The sequence below is a fragment of the Salvelinus sp. IW2-2015 genome, linkage group LG4q.2, assembly GCF_002910315.2.
Source record: "Salvelinus sp. IW2-2015 linkage group LG4q.2, ASM291031v2, whole genome shotgun sequence".
Lineage (NCBI taxonomy): Eukaryota > Metazoa > Chordata > Actinopteri > Salmoniformes > Salmonidae > Salvelinus > Salvelinus sp. IW2-2015.
In genome coordinates this window covers 19,740,235-19,748,643 of record NC_036843.1, presented here as the reverse complement: position 1 = coordinate 19,748,643, position 8,409 = coordinate 19,740,235, and positions in this window count along the sequence as shown.

Sequence of the window (8,409 nt, the reverse complement as noted above, 5' to 3'; positions counted from 1 at the left end):
CCTAGTCCATGTCATTGAAACCCTAGTCCATGTCATTGAAACCCTAGTCCATGTCATTGAAACCCTAGTCCATGTCATTGAAACCCTAGTCCATGCATGGGCTTTCACCTAGATGTTTTTCTAATGTAGTATACATGAACAACACAGTCCAGCTGATGACACAAACGTAGTAGGCCTGGTCACCAACAACGATGAGACACCCTATAGGGAGGAGGTCAGAGACAACAACCTCCCCCTCAACGTGAGCAAGACAAAGGCGAAGATCGTGGACTAAAGGAAAAGGAGGGCCGAACACACCCACATTCACTTAGACGGAGCTGTAGTGGAACGGGTCGAGAGTTTCAAGTTCTTTGGGGTCCACATCACCAACAAAGTATCATGGTCKAAACACACCAAGACAGTTGTGAAGAGGGCACGACAACACCTTTTCCTCCTCAGGAGACTGAAAAGATTTGTCATGGGTCCCCAGATCCTCAAAAYGTTCTACAGCTGCACCATTGTGAGCATCCTGACCGGTTGCATCACCGCCTGGTATGGCAACTGCTCAGTCTCCGACTGTAAGGCGCTACATAGGGTAGTGCGTATGGCCCAGTACATCACTGGGGCCAAGCTTCCTGCCATCCAGGACCTCTATACTAGGCGGTGTCAGAGGAAGGCCCAAAACATTGTCAGGACTCCAGTCACCAAGTCAGAGACAGTTCTCTCTGCTACTGCATGGCAAGCGGTACCGGAGTGCCAAGTCTAGGTCCAAATGGCTCCTTAACAGCTTCTACCCCCAAGCAATAAGACAGCTGAACAATTAATCAAATGGCCACCCAGACTATTTATACTGCTGCTATTTTCTTAACTTTATTTCTTGAACTGCATTTTTGGTTAAGCATTTCACGGTAAGGTTGTATTCGGTGCATGTGAGAAAAAAAAGTGAATTGATTATAGAACTGGATGTCTAGCAGCAGCAACACCCCTATTCAATTTCCATACATATATTTACAAGCAGGGGGCACTGTTGATCTCTCTGCACCACTATGACCAATGACTCAGATCCAAAATGCTGGAGAGGAAATTAGATGGATTTGAGCCGCATTACATTGTTGGTATTGATTTCCTTACCACAGAGCCTAGGAGGAAATATTTTTTATAGTTAGCCCCGCCCCTCCTAAATCCTACAACTGCAGACACGATGGCTTATAGCCAATGAGAGTGGAGAGCAGCATCTTCTCAGTGTCAGTCTCTCAGTGCATATTCCCACTCAAGTTAAAAGTGTCTCGTGTGGACCTCAAACCATCTTTGTGGTACCATTTAAAAGTTGAAATTTCAATTATATTCTKATTTTAGTATATTTTAGTAAATATGACACCCACCTTGCATTCTAGAGTATGCTGGTTCTCTCAACCGATGGTGGGTACAACATAAACACCTCAGATTATGTAAAATAGGGTGTAAGCTTTTACGCGGGTTTACAGGTTTTTAGTTAAATTATGTTAAGGATACATAGAACAACTTCTTGTCGAAACGACATACAGTGCCTTCAGAAAGTATTCCTATCCTTATACTTATATTCTGAATGTACTGTAGAAAGCTAGAGTACAGGCAACACTGGAGCTGTTTGACATTGAGGCGTCGCTGAATTGGAATCTCATACTTAACCCCCGGCCCTGTTGTACTTGACCTTGTATTAGGGATAAATTATGCACATGAGCCGTAACAGAACACAAGAGTGATCCTACGACCTGCTTGCCGTGTGCTTAAACCTCCTTCCACCTGGCTGTTTCATTATGCACAATGATCAAGCCCCATAATGGACCTGTCTGACCTGTGCTGCAAACAACACGCACGCGCGCACGCACATACACACACGCCGCAAACGACACAGGATACCTGCTAAAGCCATGCCATGCTTGACACCGAACACCCCCGGGCCTCCAGACCTAAGTGGTGGGTTGTATCCAGGTTCATGTAAACAAAGGAGCACAATACTGCCTTTCTTTTCATGACAGTGAGGGGTCAGAGGAACACGGGGCCGGTGACGGACAGGCATCTGCTCTACTAGTGCTAAACACCTACTGTAATTTCAGACGGTCAGGGAGTCAGTGAGAGCTGCAGGGCCAGGTGAAGAACACACACACAGACATACACATCAACACACGCATGCACACACACACACACACACACACACACACACACACACACACACACACACACACACACACACACACACACACACACACACACACAGAGACCATGATTGTATAGTTGTTCTGTGTGAAATGATGGTTTTGAGACATCATCCTGACATCTATTTCTCAGGTGTATCGCTCAGGTCTCCATCTCTCCATCTCTATGATTTGGGGTCTTGGCCTGTTTTTGTGAGTTGTGCTTAGCCTTCAGTGATCCCAGAGAAAAAATGTCTGTGAGAAAGTCTTTGCCCTCAGAGAGAACTGTGAGTATAAGGGGCCAGGAAATAATAGCTTCTTCACAACCTCAACTAGAATACAACCACCGCTCTCTTTCTCTCCACTGTGCTGGTGCCTGGTGCTTAGCCCAGATCTCTAGTGGGGAGTGGCTACTGGCCTATTTTATCACTGCTTTAAAAGGCTAACTACCCTCTGTAGACAAATAAATAGTCTTCTGAAGGTCAACACCAGTGGTATGGATTCAGAGTAATATCCAACAGAACTTTTATGCCGTTACGTTGTACTATAAATGGGATTTCAACAGGGAATGGATATTGAGACTAAACTTTCTTGCAAATGAGCCCTGCACAATACAAAAATTAACCCATCAATAGGCAAGTATAGATACACAGAAATATACAAAATATACACATTAAATACACATTAAGATTCAGAACACAGTCAATTAAAACAAACACATTCTTCATTAGAAAAATCCTCTGTCAGCTGTTGGAATTGCGCTATTGACACCAAAGCATCCAATTGAATCGTCTTTTGGAGATTATTCCAAACATACGGTGCAAGGAAGTTAAAGGCTGATTTACCTAACTCTGTAGACACCAAAGGAGTGTAAACCAAATATAACATGTGCTCTGTAAGAAAGCTGAACTCACAACAGCAATAAGATGTAAATGTGCTTCTCAATATGTGTGTCTGGTACTGTAGGCTGTTGGGGGTTGCAAGAAGAGATCAAAGGGGGTGAGCTTACCTGATGTGAACTAGCTTCACTAGCTAGTGAACGCAAGTAGTCATCGTACAGTGTCACCTGCCCTGAGACCTGAAGTAGTGTCCCCCTCTCATAGCCATGAGTTTTGGTAGGCCAGGGATTAGCCCAGGAGTCTGAAGTATATTAACTATGACGTGAATGTGAGATGGAATTCTGGGTTGGCCGTACAGGGATGATCTCTGTTAAAAATGCATAATGCACWTGGGTCATTCCAAGGCGCTACAGAGGGTAGTGCGTACGGCARAGTACATCACTAGAGCCAAGCTTTCTGCCATCCAGGACCTCTATACCAGGCGGTATCAGAGGAAGGCCCTAAAAATTGCCAAAGACTGCAGCCACCCTAGTCATAGACTGTTCTCTATGCTATCGCACGGCAAGCGATACCGGAGTACCAAGTCTAGATCCAAGAGGCTTCTAAACAGCTTCTACCCCCAAGCCATAAGACTGCTGAACAGCTAATCAAATGGCTATCCGGACTATTTGCATTGCCCCCCCCCTCCCCTATTTTTTTACGCTGCTGCTACTCGCTGTTTATTATCTATTATCTATGCATAGTCACWTTACCCCTACCTACATGTACATATTACCTCAATTACCTCGACTAACCTGAACCCCCGCACATTGACTCGGTACCGGTACCCCCTGTATATAGCCTCGTTATTGTTATTTGATTATTGCTCTTGTATTTTTTTATTTTGTAAATATTTTCTTAACTGCATTGTTGGTTAAGGGCTTGTTGTTGTATTTGTATTTGGCGCATGTGACACATTTTTGGGGATTTGATTTGAAACAGGGTTGTCAAAGTATTTAATAATTTCTTGAAAAACAAGATAAATTACAACTTTTTTTTAACCTTTAAATATCACTTAGGAGACTGATGTGTTATATACAACTTCTTTTTTGTAGAGTATGCGTCAGAATTGTAAGGTTGAAAGCCTCACTGGTTGGTGTTGACAACATTCTAGCTTTAAACGGCCATGCTGTTACTTTTACGCAACTGACTTTGAATAAAGGACGAAAGTTGTTATTGTACATTTTATAACTTTGTGATAGGTTCCTACAGCCTTGTGATTGACTTCAACAGCTTATCTGAGGGAACATAAGCCGTTACTATGCTGCTATCAAGGCCCAAGTCATGAATATATGGTCTACTGGAGAGGAACCTTTTGAAATAAACTCACAGAAGATAATAGATTCTGTATTCCAACATTTGGCACCTGTACTTCCTGTCTGTATGTCTAACAGCCCAGTTTGATGTACTCTACTGTGTTGTGAATGTGCACGGTGTCGCACCATCGACCCCTCTAGTCATTCATTTCCAGTGTGCATTGCAGCTGACATTCTATGGGTTTCTGTGTGATCGACCTGGGATCAGTGTACTATTTGAAATCTTTCAGACATTTTAAGCATTTGGCTTTAGCCTGTCTGGAGTGCCAGGTGAGCGAGGTTTGGGCTTGCGGGACTTTTCTGTTAGTTCCTTGCAGCAGGCTCGGTTAATAATCAATGACATCTAAAATATTTGAAATTATTCCAAATAGTATTTGAACCCAGGTTGCTAGGTCTGAAGAAAACCTTTTTAAAAAGGAGCATCTGTGAGACAGGCAGTGGCAACCAGTTAGACAGTACAGCGGAGCCACAGTCAGTGTGACGTGTCTGGAGCCCAAGATGTACTGTTCCCCATCTGCTTTCGTACGAAATAAAATAAGCTCTAGACTAGCGACTATACCACACCACCACCACAGTCTACAATCATATTAGGAAATTCAAACCTCTCTCTCTCTTCTCTCTCTCCTCTCTCCTCTCTCCTCTCCTCTCTCTCGTCTCTCTCTCTCTTCTCTTCTCCATTCATCTCTTCTCTTCTCTCTCTCTAACTCTCTCTCTCTCTCTCTCTCGTCTTGCTTCTCCTCCTTCACATCCTCTCTCTCTCTCTCTCTCTCCTCTCTCTCCTCTCTTCTCTCTCGTCTCTCCTCTCTCTCTCTCTCTCGCTCTCTCTCTCTCTCTCTCTCTCTCTCTCTCCTCTCGTCTCTCTCTCTCTCTTCTCTCTCTCTCTCTCTCTCTCTCTCTCATCTCTCTCTCTCTCTCTCTCTCTCTCTCTCTCTCTCCTCTCTCTCTCTCTCTCTCTCTGTATATTAGATCCCTCTCTTCTGTAGCTATACTGATCACTTGAGCGACTGAAACCTTTAAGTCTTTCTCCTCGTCACAGAGCTCCCAGTTAATGAGATCAATTGAAGCAAGGCTGAGCTGGAAACATTGATTATGAAAACATTAAGAATGAGCTAATGAGCATGGCCGCAAGGATTTAGAATATCATAACGTCATGAAGGAAAAGGTCAGTTTAGGAAGAAAAAATATTAAACCAGTAATATCATCTCTTATTGTATTATTTGCCTTTTGCCTGATCKTTTACAATTCTGTTTTTTTTCTTCAGCAATGATAAATACCGATAGAACAATGAATGTTATTATCATATACCTTTCTCAGAAAGAAAACATTACTTCTGGCTTTTAAATGGCCACAATAATTTCTAAAAAGTTAAGGGTGCTGGAGCYTGAGTCTGTTGTTTGTTGCCACAAAATGTGTTTATTGGTATCTCACCTTTAACACATTTAATTGAAGGGTGTGGAGGTGCTTGATTGCTTATCATCTAGCAATAAACACAACAGGTAGTCTGATGCCGCCACATTCTTGATGAACAATAGCGACAGGATGCTCTATTTTAAGGATATTAAAACTTTTCTATTTAATCTTATTGGCTATGTTGATCCAAGCTAGGTAATAGAATGTCAGAGTGATGCATGTTTTAAATCAAGCAAGATCAGACGAGGAAGAGGCAGCAACCAAACTACAGTGATGTTCATTTTATATCCTGTTATGACATCTGATTCTGTGTGTAATAGTTATATCTCTGGTGATTGATATTATGGTTCTCATGGTTGTGTGTAGTTCAGTGGGTTGATACATCCACAAGTGGCTCAAAACCACCTTATAATGTTAGAAGATGTTACAACCAATTGGAGTTGGAGTTGGTCCCTTCAATAGCTGTCCCCCTCTCTTCCTATTGGATTGAGTTCCACTTCCGTACAGTATAGAGAGAATGAATAAATGCTTACACATCACAACATTCTCCTCTCCTTTCCTCCCCTCTCTTTAGATGAATACGTGTACTGTATATGGAGACCTTTCTTCTGTTTTGTGTGAGTGCCGGCCCAGATAACTGTGTGGCTTCCCTTCCCCTGCTCCTAGCCCCTACAGTGCTCTGCTCATAAAGTGATCCAACTTAAGCCTGGTCACTGGATATGGGCCCTGTGCTTAACATCAGATATCCTGTACCTCTGATACATTATTGAGCCTCTTACCAGGAGTGGACCTTGAATAATACATGACAGGGGGTGATAAATACTGCAGAACAGATAAATGACAATTTCCTTGCTAGGGAATCACTGTGTTTGTGTGTGTACTATATGTACGTATGTGCCTGTTTGCAAACTTAGAGGCATTTCAATTACCTGTACTGTAATAGGTGGTGGAGGTGGTCTGTGAGTGTGTGTGGAGAGAGGCTTTAGATGGCTTCAGCCAATGAACTCCAGGCGAGAAGCCGTGGTACTGTATCAGAATGTCTCCTGCTTGGCCAGAGCGGCAGAGCTTATGTGGGTAAGGGCTCTCATCCGACAGCTCCTCTGACCAGTAACACAATGATCCCGGCCGCTTCCCCCCAGTTGACTCGGCTATAATACACATTTAAGTACTGTCTCACTCTCTCCACCCCCCCCCCCCCCCKCCKCCACCCCCTCCGGAGAGCTACCCAGAGGGTTGTGATATATACCACAAAATCACAACTCAATTCCCTGCTTAACGAGTTTGTTTGAAGGCACTTTTCAGGGCTGAGAGAGAACAGGGCTGAGATTTATGGAGCAGCTTTCGGTAGGTAGGAGTGCTGACACAGAGGTTTGGGGGTCCCCCCTGTACTCTGGCAGGCAGCAGAGGCCTACATTTCTCAGTGTTTAAGAGCTTTTTTTCTATCACGACATCCTGTCATAATTCTTGGCACTATAATTGACTGGCTCTAAGTTCTTGGGCYCTCTCGCCCCCTCCTCCTCGTTCTCCTTCTCCCTTTTGAACTTTGTGTGCAAGTGCCTCTGATCATGCCATCTCTCCTGCCTGCCTGGCTGCCTGTCTGTCTGCCTGTCTGTCATACCTTGACCGCTCACAGTTCCCAAACTGATTCGCTGACTCAGAGGGTACGGTTGTCTAGTGAGAGATTCATCACAACGAGGATCGACTTTGCACCCTGTCTGCCATCTCCATTACTCATGTCCATTCAGATCCATCTCTCAGGCTCTGGCATCCTTAGGAGGCTTGTCTGCATGGCTGGCAGGCTCAGTGATCTACAAACCTCTACAAACCCTCTGATGGCCTTTAGATAACCTGCACATTGGTTTATTTCTTTCATTAAATCCCCTTGTTATGGCCTTGGGTGTTGGTGGATGTTGAGCAGCACTTAAACACATCCGAAATGGAACAGTTCATGTCTGTTGACCGATGACCTTTCAGAAAAGACCCACTCTAATTACTCATAAAAAACTCTGACAAGGATGGCACAAAATCAGATCGCATCGATTTTTCTGAGAGATAGTAGACAGAGAGAATAAGGCAGCTTGTCAGCTGTGAACTGACAATGGGTGAATGATTGGAGAGAGAGGGCTCACAGGCCATAATGGATGTCTTACCAGCAGGACTGAAAGCCTGTTAAAAGCAAACAAAAGCACTCTCCAACCGAGAGGCTGGCCTGTCAGAAGTGAACTGTCAGAATGCCCTGCCCTCAGGAGGGTAGGAGGCCCTCAGCAGCTCTGTCATCCATCTTTAATCCTGTTTGGGTTTACCTGCATACATTAATGGTACAATCTGTAATATTTACGGCTGTTCATAGTCAATTCAATTAATGATACATAACATACCAATTGATACTTTAATAATATAACTTGCAAATAAATGCAAATTAAAAAACAAATGACAGATTGTGGCTTTCATGTAAACCTAGACTCTGCTTCCTGATTGCAATATACTAGCTTATAGCCTGGGTACAGACTATGTTGTGGATCATCAACTAGATTCAGCCACGGGCCAATTTTTTCTTGAGCGGATGGTCAGGGGGCTGGAACATAATGAAAGAAATATTTTTAGACTGCAAATTGACAGCAAGAAGCCTAAACAGAAAGAATATTTGACTAA